The sequence below is a fragment of the Papilio xuthus genome, unplaced genomic scaffold (genome assembly GCF_000836235.2).
Source record: "Papilio xuthus unplaced genomic scaffold, Pxut_1.1 DF824655.1, whole genome shotgun sequence".
In the NCBI taxonomy this organism is placed as follows: domain Eukaryota; kingdom Metazoa; phylum Arthropoda; class Insecta; order Lepidoptera; family Papilionidae; genus Papilio; species Papilio xuthus.
This window is the reverse complement of record NW_013533994.1, coordinates 3800720-3816652: the sequence shown is the minus strand read 5'-3', so window position 1 is coordinate 3816652 and position 15933 is coordinate 3800720. Positions and strand designations below refer to the sequence as shown.

The following is a 15933-nucleotide window of genomic DNA, read 5'->3' as shown; positions in this document are numbered from 1 at the left end:
GCCCAAGATACACCCTATATATGGAAAATTATTACATTTTGTTTTAAATCCTGTGTGGAGAAAGTTGACACAATGTTGATAATAATTAGTGATATTTTCTACGTCCGAATTTTTTTTTCCCTAAAGTAAAAATTTGTTACACGTTATATGAAACTACGACCAACATTTTTCACATCTGTCTTTGCCTGCGTGTAGACGATTCAAAAGAAATATACAAACATGTAGGCTTGTAGGTACTATTTGATTACAGGGCTGGGTAAGCCTGGTGAGGCAGGACAAAAAACATTTGGATTTAGTGCTGTGCGGTCTCCAGGGGCGGCGGCGGACGCTAAACGCCTGTTAGCACGCACTGCCCCGGACCCGGCTATTGTGCAATACAGGGTAGGACTTCAATTTAGACTTTATTTTTAATTTTTAAAAAGTTTGCGAATCCGTAAATCACCAAAATATTATGATAACGTGTGTCCTTAGATATCTTGAAAACACTTTGGTATTACTGTCACCGGTTCCATGGTGTAATAGTTAGCACTCTGGATTTTGAATCCAGCGATCAGACTTCAAAGTGAGGGGAGAAATTTACCCGGTTATTGTCAATTGGGACAACTTTACATTTATAAATATACTTTATCAAAAAACCAGAGTAACCCTATGTTTTATATTGGCTCTGCAAATGAGGTCGTCGTAGATACACGTCTTTAAAAACGGATGGTTACAAAACAAACGATATTTAACACACAACAATACCTCGAGTCCGTCCCTGGGCGGTCAGAATGGCCTCACATATATAATTCAGCAACATCCACGTGCGTCTCGGACGCAATCAGTATTGTGAATAATTGATGGCGCGCGGCCGCGATGATTGCGCCCCCGCGAGATTGCACGAAGATTTCGGACCCAAGTCCGTCCCTGTGTGGATTTATTTTATCATTACGTTCACGGACAGTGCGGAAACTCAAATATTATTTTTCTCTTTTTCTAACGCAACACCAAACAGTTGTTTTTAATTACATAAAATTAACAAGATCAACAAGTGAAGCCGGAATGATTTTCTTTTCTAGTTGTATTATATCTTATTTTCAGTTTGTATTTATCATCTACCTTAATATTTCAAAAATTGACGAATTATAATTGCCATGTATTTGGGTAACTAACAAAAATGTCTGGCAAATTATGAAGTTATTAAAAAACACATGTTCCGCACGGCAGAGGCATCATTTCTCTGACATCACAAATGTAAAAGTTAACGGAACCAGTTTGTTACTCGCCTTGACCTTTCATACTAAACGAGATCCCACGACGGCACAACACGATGTCTAGCCAAAGTTAATGACTTAGCTCCTTTAAATTCAAACACACGAGTGTACGGTTCCATGGTGTAATGGTTAGCACTCTGGACTTTGAATCCAGCGATCCGAGTTCAAATCTCGGTGGAACCTGTTATTTTTATAAGAATTAATTGTTCCACTCTTAAATTTAACCGTCCCAGTACAGTACAGTTTATATTTTATTTTCTTTGCAGTTGATAGTACCTACTGATTATTTAATAATAAATAACTGTTAGGCCCTTTGTACACAAGGAAAAGTAGATCTTCGAAGCTAATATTGTATACTTCCATTGCGAGATATCGCCTAGTGTGTGTGCGAAGGGCCTAAGTCATTTAGTCCAATTGAAACTGATTTAAAGTTGTATAATTTGAAATTACCTAAAAGATGAGCAAGTATTTCTTACGAACTTGGTAGTTAAAATACAATGTATTTTTGATATTTAAAAAACTCCATTAAACAATAGAACTCTATATATAAGATGTTTTTGTTTATATAAGAATGAGAAACAGTACATAAATGAACAAGAAAGAAGAAAGCAAAGGGAATTTGATACCTTTTAAAGTATTATTGCTTTAAAAAAAAGTTCTATTTTCCTCAATGTCGTATCCGCAATGTGTAGAGGTGACAATAAAAGTCGATTCGAGTAGAAGGCTTGATAATCCTAAAGTCGTGGCCAATTTGATCGCGTCATGGAGGGTATCACTTTCCGATATCATCCCACCCTTCCGCGGCCACCGGCGACATCGAATTTATTCAAATTGTCCCGTGTCGCCCGCCACCTCTGCCGCACCTGCTTTAATATATTAACAATCAAAAACCTATCTTATTTCCAGCGCACAGAGTGTCTTATCCTATAGCAAAATAGATCTCAATTCAAAACGTTGCAATATACGATTATGGATAGAAATTCTTATTCCACTCAAAATAACATCCGTTTCCTCTTAGCAGAGGTTCACTAAGTCTTAAATGTGTGTGCTAAACGAATTTGCACTCTATTTTTGAATAGGTAAAAGTGAAGTTTGCTTAACTTGTTATACATTTAGGTTTAAGAAAAGCAAATGGAGATGGCAACGTTGAAACGTCTGCAAAGTCTTTTGTATGAACGCGCTAAAAGCTAAGCTACGTGAGGTTGTGTGCGCCGCCGCACTTGCGAACTGTTTAAAACTTAAATATTTCTGCAGCGTATGCTATTTTAATTTCGTTGAATATACTGTTTGTTATTCTTTTTTTATTTTAAAGTAAAATTTAAACCAACCTTGTTAATTTAATTTATATTTATCCAACTCTTATAAAAAAAACATTGGTAAATTGGTATATGATAGCTAATATTGTTAACAGTTGACGACGCCAAATGTGATAAGATCAATCAATACATTGCATGGCACCACTTAGCTATAATACAATAAAATGAAACACCCGATAAGCAATGGATATGCAAATTAGGAAAAAATTACATAAACACATACGAGCATATTGAAAGGATGTATTAGGATCCCAACAAATCAACTTACACGCGGATCTCGCTGGCACATTAAGAAAACCGTCACGACATCGATGAGATGAAATTCTTTACTCCTCCACAACCTACAAAATATATTTGCGGTCTTAAAAACATCGTTCTCATACTACGTACAGGCGTATTCGGTTTCTACGACCGCAAAAGAATATTGGCAATGGAATTTACATAAAGATAGCTAACGGTGAGTTTGACTCGCATCAGAATTGAGTTAGGGAAAGGCGGGGTGTACTTTAAAACTGTCGCTTAGTTGAGACGTCGAATCCGTTTAGAGTTTTACAAGAGTTTTGCGAAGACATCGCACCGCTTTTCAAGTCAAGTTATCGATTGTATTCGTGGAAAGAATTTTTAACCACAAAAACGTTAGTTCGATGAATCTAACCACTGTTGAGAATTAAGTCGTTCAACTTATTGTTCAAAGACATTGCGGTATCACGCTTGTCCTTCATAATAAGTTCTACGTTTGATATTCAAACTTTGTATAATCATCTTAAAATTACAGCCCATCTTACAAAGTCAAATGTTGCCCTTCAAACAGAAATTGTAAGACAGTACAACAGGACAGACATACAGTAAACAGACTCGAAACAGATAATTTTATTTATTTAAGCCATTAATTTACTTCTAACTACAGTATTGAGATATCAAATAACGTTCCTTATTGCATTATATGCTATTCGATTCAAATTCGATCAGCTATCGATAGATCGGCGGACGTCCCTACCATCCGGGGCGTCCAAGTTGCGTATTAAGTTACGCGTCCCCGCGCCCCGGCGTCCCCTAGTCCTCACGCTCCGGCGTCCTCGCGTTCGCCCAATCGCATCACACTGAAGCCATTATGATATCCCATTGCCGGCCGAGACGTTACAATCCTGATATTTACATAATAGGTCTCAAGTTGCAGTAGCAAGAAACCAACAACAGACCTAATACAAAAAAAAATTGTAGACTGCTAGGACAAAACCTACATTTATTTAATACAAAATTTTATAGATTAATCAATACCTAAACGAATCATATCGGTAGCCCCCAAGTTTGACGTTTAGTTGACATCAAAAATGTGTCACGCCGTAATCTTGAAATGCAAGCGACTTTTCTCACAACACCTAAGGTTGCGAGCAACTGTTTTTGGCGATGACAGATAGATGTCGACGAAGCACGCTGTGTACGGCTCTACGGTACTGTATTGCGTGAGTTGCTTAGAGACTAAAATCGCCAGGTTTCGAAGCCCTACGTTGCCTTACGTTGTTGGCCAGCGTGGTTGACTATGGCCTAATCACTCATAACTTAGGGTAGGCTCCGAGCCCCTCGGTGGGGACGTATAGTGAGCTAATGATGACATTGCCTTATGTACGAAGGGTCTCAATTGTAGCCGATATAGAGTAAGCTTACCTATAGTAAATCCTTAATCCAAAAATGGCAAGAGTATTTCAAATCGAATTCAAATATCATTGCGGTATTCAAATTTGTAGGTAAGCTGACACCGCGGATTGATTTACGACGTCCCCCCGCTCCCCTCCGACTTCCCCTCGTCTGTGACCACTCACCTCGAGTGAGTTATATCAGTTTAATCGTAGCCCATTGAAATTCAAAAGGCAGTACGACGAATCAATTACAGGAGGCTCGGAGCATTCAAATGCCTCCCCTTCCCCTCCCTTCCTCCACTTCGGGGGCGCTGATAGAATTGTTATTGGATGAATGTGCGTGTGATAGAATTCGAAGCAATATACAACAGCACGTGTTTTCTTCTTTCTAACTCGCTGTCTTATTTTGCCTGCGATCTGTCTTACGTACGGATCAGAACATTGTTCTTGATAATTTCATAACTAGACACCTCTTTGTAAAAAGCACAGCTATTTGTTTTCTATAAAATCAATTAGATTGGCCAGAGATACCTTAGTTATGTTTAGCTCTTGATTTATTAATTACAGTGATAAAATGGACAACAATACTGTCAAACCTGAATAAGTAATAAGACACCTCTCTTAGCAAAGAAAAATATCGCGGTTCGCGATACCTTCGTCTCTCACCTACACAAGTTCTGCTGTATATCTTTGCACAGGTGTAAACTCAAGGTTAAACTTCGTATTTTTAATAAGAACCTAATGGACATAAGCGATTATAAGAATGTAAATAAAATAATGTAAGTTTATTCAAAATTGAATCAATAATATTGTTTTATTTTTAAACGAATGTGAACAAACGACCAGTAACAAAGTTTGATATTTATTTTATATGCAAAAATATTAAAATGAAAAGTGATTACAGCAATAAAGAAAAGAAGATCGCGTATAATTTTATACGTAGTCATAAATACGACAAACCCTGGTGAATTTATGACCAGCCATTCGATACTAAGTGATAGGACGATAAAATTTATTTCACCTACCGCGTCACAAGCCAATGTCGAAGTATGAAAATATATGAATCAAATTGTAATTAAATTACTAATTTCATCCCACTCATTTCCATTAAAAAGAAAAAGAAAGCAATAGTACTACAGGAGTTTTGATACTAAAAACTTATTAAATTATTTCCGACAGTTTATTTTACAAAATGAAATGTAACACTAATCTAATTATTAAAGTAAAGAGGTAGAATAATAAAAACTTAAGCAGTTCCTTAATATATTTCTTGGGTTACAGAGATCCCAAAAAGTACCCCTCGAGAATCAAGTTGCGTGGAAGCGAAAAATTTATGCAAAAAGCTTTGATGGTCAACGTGAGATGGGGCCACGTTTTATGACATGACATCAATATTTTATGTGACACCTCTATGCTATTCCAAATCAATCATTCCTGTACCCGGCTACTTTATATTCAATGCGGTATTTTTTCGCCAAGAACGTTTTTTATAGTGTACCGAGACGGTAAAATGTAACATGATATTGTATACTGTATTTTCGAGATACATAATAGTATGTATATTTACTTAACAATATATAAGAATTATTTTCTTGGCTGCTTCTACAGCTATTAACAATTTAACTTTATTACATAGCAATTGGCAGTTAGCTCTGTGAGCAACAAATCAATGTGCCAAATTACGCTACGGCCGAGGGTTCCACCTCACAGTTAATATTCGTTAGGACAGCGAACGGTTTAAGACATGCAATAGTGTACTAACCAAACATATTTATAAACTTCGTACATTTTACAATCAAATTATAGAAACGCCTGTAGAAATTATATAAGCAATATTTCTTTTGCACACTTTTTTACTGCAATTAAATAGTAATAATAATAGCGTTACAATTCAACACGAAATATTTATAAAATGTTTTAACTGTTTTAACCGTAGTAATTTAAACCAGTATACAGAATTCTAGTAATACAGCGCTAAGATTCCTTGCCGTTAGATTACTTATGTCGTCATTTAAAGCATAAAGTAAATCACACAATGGCGGGCGTTGCATGCGAGCGCGCACGCCGACTCTCCCGCGGGAACCGCTAATCATCAATTATTCCTGCGGGGTATTTAGCTTTCCACGCGAACTGCGGCTCCGTTTGTCAGGATATGTCTTCATTTACATCCGATAATGGCCACGTTGTCATTAAAGTTTCAACTTTACGACTATTACATTAAATACTCTATGTAGAAATATCCTTTTTTATGTTGTTAGGTGGATAGTCGATGTCCATCTATCCATTAAAAGTGTAGACGAGCAGGAGTGATCAGTCGCCTTTAAGAAAGTAAAGAAGTAGAAATTATATTTATTTGTATACATCATGTCGAAAAATTTAATATAAATTCAATAAATTACACACAAAATCTTTCATCTTCTTCAAATATAAACATTTGCGTATACAATTTTTACAGGCGCTCGCTTTAACTTTCAAATACAAATATGTACCCTAAACGTAAGCAATTCAAGTAATGGCCGCCTACGTTTTCCGCTTTGCAACAAATAAAAATAAATTTACATCGCATTAAAGAGACTACGTGTCGTGGTGGGCGTGTCGCGTGCACACAGCGCCCGCGGGTGTCGTCAAACTTCCTATTGCCGATAATTATCGAACGTTTATCGTACGACTTCAACAACGCTTAACGCTAGACGACACGGGAACGACATAGTTAATAATACCCTATAACATATAAACCCAAACTACTACTAAAATAGTCTTGTTATCATAAGCCATAAAAATGTAGTTAGATAATTTTATAAACAACCTCAAAGGTCAAAAGTTGAAAACAAAGCTTGGGTTCGACACTAACTTTAAATGCGGTCTAACCTTAACAAAGCCATCTTGGTCTCTCACATTTTCAGCCTTTAGTTATGTTACCAACATGAAACATCAGAAATAAATCTGTGTCAAAAATAGCCTTAAATAAAATGGTCTGACGTGACCCAAATAGTCACTAAATAGTCGTATAGTGTAAAGTGAAGTTAAAAGAGTAGGCCGAAGTGTTCACGTTAACGTTACGGGTTACGGCCAATATAGTTTAGTGGTTGTTTGCATAATATCCGTCTCCTGCACCCGGGTACTGCAACTTACAGTTACATGTCTTCCCTTTATTTATTACTATTGGTACAACTCTATGGTCTACCTGTAAATTATATTAATTTTATATTCCCGATTGAACATCTTACTAATATTATAATTACAAATGTTTGGATGTATGGATAGATGTTTGTTAGAAGGTATCTCAAGTAGAACAAAGACTGGAAGAACACATAGGCTGCTAATTAAGTTTTTCCTTAAATTCCGATATTGTGATAAATGGAATTAAATTCATGGTATTAGTAATATATACGAATTGTGGACAAACAACAACATATGCCAAACCTGCGCCAACATACCTCGCTTCATTAAACAACGCCAATATTTGATCAAACCGCCCCAAACATTTCCAACCAAATAATAATCTCGTTATTAACTACGCACAATGAGCATTCACAAATAAAAATTCGCTAAAGTGTTATACATCCCTTGTTCTTAAACAATAGCACTCGACGCGACAAAACGTTTTACGAAAGTAAAAACTACGCAATAGAAAACTGACTTTATTTCCTAAGAAATAAGACTTAATTACATTTAATAGATGCAAACGTTTATAAAAATGAACTTCTATTCAAGCTTCACTGCATTTTTAAGAGAGTACATAGTAAAATAAAATTTAAATATTAACCAATAAGGTTCAAATTGCTATATTTTAGCATATCAAGGGTCGTAGTAGGGTCGTGTAAAGCCGTAGGCCTATTTGTGTCGGTTTCACACTTACAACAATAGTGTCATGATTCGTGAGCCGGGATTATCCCGGGACAAGGCCGGGATTAGGTCGCGTTGCGGCAAACAAATGGAGTCCCGGCTAACGACTGATGAAACAAGTGTTCCTCGCGATGACGTCACTAATGGTGCTCGAATTACAAACAACGTTTACTTTTGTCCATAATTATCGTCTTGTAGGTTCCCGAAGATTGCAGCAATCTTACTAATATTGTAAATTCGTATGTATGTTTGGACTTATTGATACAACGAATGAATGTAAGGGCTCAACAAATCTCAATGAAATTTGGCATTGACGTAGAACATAGTCTGGAAGAGCACAACATTCTATTGAAGTTTGTTTTTCCTGCAGGGACGGAGTCTCGGGCGACAACTAGTACTAGATAGCAGCTGCATTATTCTGTGAACAATATTCCTTTACTTATCTATCCTTATTTATTCTGATTAGACGGAGTAAAAAACATTACTAAAAATTAAAGGAAATAAAAATGTTTATTATTTTATTTTCGCTACAGTTAATTAAAGTACCTACTAATAAGTTATCTTAATTTTCTAAAATCGTCATCACTTAACGCTGCAACTTGATACTTGCAATTCATAACCAGAGAGCCCCTTAATCAATTCAAACGCAAACAACAATTGTTAATCATTCACAAACGCCTGGAAGTGCTCACGGTTTCATTAACAACCTTAATTGTCCCTCCTTTGGATCCACTGTCTCTTGTACAGCCAGTTTAACACGAGCCTGACGTTTGTATTGCTACCTATAGTATCAATGTTAACGCCGAGGGTCAAGTTATTTGGTTCAATACACATTGTTCTATACTAATTAATCAAGCCGAATCGCCCTCGACGCACCCCGACGACAATAGGATTAAATGCTATTGTGTCAGCTTTAAACGAATACGTTTGTTAGATGGATAAATAGCCTATATAAATTAGATGGGAATTATTGAAGATTATTTTGTGACATAACTTCGTTGTACATTGAAAAAAAAAGTAAGGAAAAGAAAGGTTTTTACGAGCTAACCATGCCGGTTTAGGTTTTCAAAAACCTCCTTAAACTACGAGTTTCATGTTATTATATAATTAAGAAAATACGAAGAATACATTACACCGACTCTATGTCCCGTTCACCTGTTCGCTCTACCTTTTAACTATATTTTTTATAAGAGCAGACGCCTTTTGTAGAGACCATGGAAAATCGTAACACAAGAGGAATTGTAGATGCGTTGCCGACCTGGTGTCAGTCGTCTTCAGATTTATTGACGGCTCTCTCAAATGCGTTAAACATTCTTTACATCTTTGTAACATCCTTCAAAGTCTGAATTGCTAAAGAAAACACCAAACCGATGTTGATATTTTTATATAAAATACCAACTTACATGTAAAGGTAAAACCGAAGATCTTCGCACAAACAAATCCTATTTTATTTACTTCACCAGTGAAAAAACCGAGAGAATGAATGCGCATCGCCGATTTTCATTACGGTTAGCTAGGGTGACCATATTGCACTATAAATATCCACTCTACAAGTATTGGGGAAAACCATTCGTTATGATAACAGCTAATAAAGTTTGTGCCAACAGAACACTCAAGTCACATTACTGGTAAAAAAAGATTGGACAAATAGGAGCTCATCATTTATTTTGCACAGTAAATGATTTAGTTATGGTTGTTGGCATGTTTTTCGATTTATAAATGAAAGTAAACTATCATAATAAACGATTAAATCTAGTACAACTAAATGGCAATGCATAGTACCACTAATCCTTTAGTTTAGTTTACAAGATAAGTTTGTATGAAAACAGGACTTTCGTTAAATTATATTAACTTGGTAACCCTATTACGGGCTGGCTGCTGAAACCGCTAACGATTCCAACTGCCTGCGATCTGTCCTTTTCTATCCAGGATACTAACTAATAAGCCCATCTCCTTCGCACCCTAGTGTGAAATCAGTCCGACAAATTAAATCCCGCCTCAGATTATTACATAGCTCAGTGACTGTTCATAAATAACCCGTAGGGAGGCAGCCGCGGGTATGTGCTAGTGGGTCCGGATACGCGGTTATTTGAATTTAGAATGGTAGTGTTTATTCTGTTCATAAGAACTAGGATGGAATTAAATTTCAGTTTAAAAAGAATTTAAAATTCTTTTGACCTTCTTTCGTGACCTCTCTGTGACTGCTAACTTAAGCGGGTAGATAGAGAGATATCTGACATACACTTGACATGATTCGTAGACACCTCAAAATTTTAAAATTCTATACAAATCTTTTCTTCTAATGTTTGCTCTAATAATTGTTTAAAAATTCTAATCTATAGAATTAACAAATTTGGAGTGTATGTCTCTTATATCGGTCACTTTTACTGGAAGGTGACTTATGTGTGCGGGCTGGGCTACTTATTACAACAAAGTCGCGGGCGACCACTAGTGAACGATAGTTTTACAAAATCGTGATAGAAAGAGGGCGAGGGCTACAATATTTATACTCAAATTTCATTCTGCTCATAGCCAGTTCGAAATTCAAATTGTAGTGGTCCAGTCCAGTGCGGAGTGGATTTGGGGCGAACATTCCTGTGAAGCGACGGCCGGCGCGCCGTTATATTATCCCCGTGATTTATTGCATCGAATTCTCGTCGGTAATTAGTGCGTGCCTTCCTTGCCTGCCAGGAGGGTGCGAGTGTTGCCAGATGCACAGATATTTATTATATTAAACATAAACAATTAATTTGTTTAGGGTAAATTAAAATTTTCAAAGTACATCTTGCGCACAATTTTTCGTTCGTAATATTTGAAAAGAAATTATAAATACTTTGACACACGTTAATTTAAAGGTTACTAAATATATCATGCATTGTCTTAAACATAAAAATAATAGGATGCTTTCAATATCTATATATATAATAATAATGTAAAAAAATAATCCTACTTTGTTGCCCTATATATATTTCCATATAATTTTCCAATCGACCTCACCTGGCAACACTAAGCACTTGGCAAGGATAACCGGAGATTGCGTATCGCGCGGGATTCAGCATCGTGCCATTAATATTGGGAGTTCATTAATTGAACCCCGCACCGCCCATAACTCAAATGTAGAGCACCGCATAAAATATACACCGGTTCACGATTGTCACTTGATTAAACAGAGCGCATACAATGATTGAAATTAACTATACGACCTGTCAAAATTGTCATCCTATTTGGAACAAACGATTTTAGTGATTTCTTCATGATTGATGAACGTAACTTTAGGACTACTTACAGTTAAGTCACCTCTAACTAAGGGTCTAATTTTAGTCGCATAATTTCTTTAAACCTTTCTGTATTAGGGATACCTACTTTTAGTAATTTCCAAAAAGCCAACAGATAAGGTCTGAAGCTATCGTATTTGTGATAAAAAAATCCTTTCGTATCCGCGCGCGACATAATGTGATTGCGCTCAGGTGTGAGCCAGTTGAGTGTATTGCAGCGTGGACTGGAGGGCTAAAATGTCGCACTTAACTTTGTACCCTTTTGTACACTATTAGTATTTTATATAGTTTTACTTATTTTATATACTGTTATATGAGTTATTCTGATGTTAGATGATTTTCTGGTGTCGATTTAACAGAGGTACATGCATGTTTTTAAAACCTGTAATTAATAAATATACATATACATATGTATATAGAACTAAGATGTTTTAACAATATTTAAGTCCTAGGTTTAGCGTCAATAGCCCAATGGTTAAGGGTACGGATTTCCGACCACAAGGTCGGGGGTTCGAATCCCGCCATTCGACTATTGTCGTAAACCATATCCTAGCACAAGTCTAGAGCTTAGTTTGAATGGTAAAAGAAATATTAGTAAATTTACAAAAAAATCTGCTAATATTTTATATAAAAAGAAAAAAAAGATACATATAATTGCGGAATAGTGATACTGAGTCATCATGAAGTATCTTGATAAGTTGGTTCAAGCTTTGAGATTATTTTTTTAAATAATCTTACTAATATTATAAATGCAAATGTTTACATGGATGGATGGATGTTTCTTAGAAGGTATCTTTAGAACAGGTGCATGGATCTCACTGAAATTTGACATTAATGTAGAACATAGTCAGAAAGGACACATAGATTACATATTAAGTTTTTTTTTATTACCTTCGGTGTAGTCGCGGGCGACAGCTAGTATAAAAATAAAATATCGATGTAATGCAACATTTTACCGCTACTGATCAGCGGATCGGTTCTACGTATAAATCATTCGCTGTCGCAACGTATTAGATTAAGATTTTCCGCAGCAGATGTATTGGATGTGAGGGTTTCATCTCGCGGAGTGACGGCGCGGCTTCGAACACCGATACTCGAATACATGCAAATTTCCCAGGAGTATGATGTATTCTTGTGAACGTTACAACTATTTTGTAAAGAATAGAAAAGAATTGCACTATATTAAAATGTAACGCGATTTTAAATAATTTTAATAATCTTAAAATTAATATAAATACATAATGAAGAGAAGTTTTATTTAATGTAAAAGGTTTTTGATATGTAATATGATATTAAAAGTAATGTTATGATAGTTGAAGGTCAATATATTTAATTATGTTAATATAATAAAAAGATTTTCTAATAACAATCAACAAAATAACAGGTTCCACCGAGATTTGAACTCGGATCGCTGGATTCAGAGTCCAGAGTGCTAACCATTACACCATGGAACCGCTTGTTCGAGTACCGAGAAGATAGCAACAAAAGATAACTATTTTTCATCTATGAAACAGACATACATCACCTGAAGACGAACCCACTATATTGGTGTGTTTCAAAGAGAAAAGTTATAAAAAAAACTTTTAATACCTTATCATAATCATTAATCATTTTTTTATAATAGCCATAATATATAGTGTGTCGTACTAAAGAGAGATAGTGAGTTAATGTCAGTTTTTTTTATATTATAAGGTGGCAAACGAGAGAGCGGCAACCTGAAATCGCTGAAATAGGGAAGTGACCGTTGCCCATAGACATACGTAATTGCATATGCGTTGCCTACCTTTAATCAACGGAGGAGAGGATGCACAGAAAGAAAATATCTTGCCTTTCCATGCATCCTCTCTATGTATGCGATACGTAGTAAAATTAGTAAAAAAAATATTAAGGACCTAAATAATAATATATTAAAAATCGTAACTCAGTATATAAAAATATATTTGTGTGAAATTTAAAATCTCCTTAATTTTTTTTTAATAATAGGTTCCACCGAGATTTGAACTCGGATCGCTGGATTCAAAGTCCAGAGTGCTAACCATTACACCATGGAACCGTACACTAAGTGAAAGGTATACCGCTTACTTTTGCATACATGTTGAAATGTTAAGTAACACTAAGCCCGATCTAAGTGAAAGGTGCTAACATATTCTGCACCAGTTTTTATACCTTTCATACGAAGATCGTACAAACATAATATCTTACCGATTAAATCTTGTATATAAAATTCTCGTGTCATAATTTTCGTTCCTATACTCCTCCGAAACGGCTTGACCGATTCTCATGAAACTTTGTGAGCATATTGAGTAGGTCTGAGAATCGGCCAACATCTATTTTTAATCCCGTGCGGACGGAGTCGCGGGTGACAGCTATATATTATAAATGCGAATGTTTCAATGGATTGATGTTTGTTAGAAGGTATCTCTAGAACGCCTGAACTCGATGAAATTTGGTATAGACATAGAACATAGTCTGGAAGAACACATAAGCTACAATTTTTTTTTTAATTCCACGCGGACAGAGTCACGGATGACTTCTAATGTTTTATAATAGTAAAAAGTTCCTAAATATCAGTTCAGCCAATTATTTAATTAAGAAACCATTGTACATTTCTAAGCATCCTTTTCAAAGAAACAAAAAAAATATAATTGCAATTTTGAAAATTGTCAAGTACATTTTTTTCAAACTTAAGAATCATATCTTCCCAGCAACCCTTCAAGCCACAACTGCGGTGTAAATATTTTATTAAAAGGGCGCGAGTTGTTCGCGAACCATCAGTCTTGCCGCGCAATATCGCCGCGACGCTGGAACAAATCGTCTTCGTGTTGACTGTCCCCGGACAAATTGTCCCGACTACCTACGGTAGGGTGAGGGTTTGATTGGGAAATAACAGAAACCTTTGTGGTGAAACTTCAGTTGATGTTGCTTACTTTTTTTATTAATAGTTATAATTAATACGTTTCAATATTTCTTGTTGACCAAAACATTCGCAAGAGATCCCAAAAAAGACATAGACTTTAATTCTTATGAACAAAAAAATAAGAAAAATTATTGGATTATCCTAAGCCGACCCACGCTAGTTAATATCTATTCAGTAATAATCAAAATTTTGAAAATGAATCCGTTTAAAAAATTATAGAACTGGCTACAAAAGAGATTAATAACAAAAGAGTAAATTGTACCCTAAAACAAAAGCTACCAAAAATTAAATTAATAAAAAGAAAAACACTGGCCTAAAAGAAAAAAAAACAAATAATGGCGTTGCAGAAAAAAGTGAAATAAGCGAGCGCAGTCAGGTCCGAAGACCATTTGTCGTTCGCGTCGTAGATTACGTCTGAAATGAGGAGTGGGTAGTTTGAAAACTTTTTTCATCCGCCGGCGGTCGTAAATACTTGTCGAGTGTCGACACGCTGCCGCGTCAACCCCTTGACTGATTTGCATTGTTCGTACCGCTCCCTCTATTGGTTTCGCTTTTGGTATTTTTTTTAAGTACATTCGTCCACGACAGGTGAATAGACTAAAAATACTAAAACTAGAAATAGTTTTGTTTTTTTATTGTCACTTTTATAAAAAGCAAGTTTTTCAAAAGCGATACTTTGATTAGATTCTCAGAAGTAGCTTGCGTGAAACTAGACAGAGATGTGTAACATAGTCTGGAAGAACATCATCATCATCAGCTCACTATACGTCCCCACCCAGGGGCTCGGAGCCTACCCTAAATTAAGGGTGATTAGGCCATAGTCAACCACGCTGGCCAAGTGCGGGTTGGTTGACTTCACACATATCTTTGAATTTCTTCTCACATATGTGCAGGTTGCATCACGATGTTTTCCTTCACCGTAAGAACGTCGGATAAATGTACATATGTAAATCGAAAATCGAAAAACACATTGGTACATGGCGGGATTCGAACCCAGGGCCTGCAGATTGCAAGTCAAGTGCTTGACCCCTGAGGCACCGACGCTCTCTTCTCTTTTGGAAGAACATATAGGCTACTAATTAAGTTCTATATCTGTGCCAAATTTTATCGAGATCCATTAAGCCATTCTGGAGATATGTAATAACAACTATCTATCAATCAATTTAAACTTTCGCATTTAAATATTAGTACGATGTAATATGTACATACATTTACTTAGTTGTTGTTTTAGTTTTAAACAACTTACTGCTGTCCGCTACAAAAATTGTATGCTCATATATGCGGGACATATCTTGATATCGAAATATAAAAGAGATACGTAACTAACGGCCAAACTTAAGATATGTAGGTATTAGTGTATTATTACCTTATCATAGTGTATTTGTACTCTTTTCAGTAATAATTCTCATAGGTGTTAAATTAAACATTACTATTTACATTAAACTAAAGATCAAACCGTCTAGAGAATTAAAATACTAAGGTGCCTACAGAACCTGTAGATATACATAGATAACTCAAAAACTTATTTTCAGTTTTTCGTAAAAATAAAACAAATTGTTGCTAAGCATACCCTTTGGTATAAAAAATACTGCTATACAATTCCCCCTTAATCATCGACTGGCGACGCCCTTGGTTTTGTCAAATAGGCGAATGACAATATGGCAACTCGATACTGTAACTCTATATTAA

General features: G+C 35.8%; 3 non-coding genes across 3 annotated transcripts; 1 reads left to right on the top strand and 2 right to left on the bottom strand.

Annotated features, from left to right (window-relative positions):
* Positions 1-1364: 1364 nt before the first annotated feature.
* On the top strand, positions 1365-1436 carry TRNAQ-UUG (transfer RNA glutamine (anticodon UUG)). The gene has a single exon. It is a non-coding gene; the product is annotated as a tRNA-Gln (tRNA).
* An 11273-nt stretch (positions 1437-12709) lies between these two features.
* On the bottom strand, positions 12710-12781 carry TRNAQ-CUG (transfer RNA glutamine (anticodon CUG)). The gene has a single exon. It is a non-coding gene; the product is annotated as a tRNA-Gln (tRNA).
* Positions 12782-13308: 527 nt separating this feature from the next.
* Positions 13309-13380, bottom strand: TRNAQ-UUG (transfer RNA glutamine (anticodon UUG)). Its single transcript has one exon. It is a non-coding gene; the product is annotated as a tRNA-Gln (tRNA).
* Positions 13381-15933: the final 2553 nt, after the last annotated feature.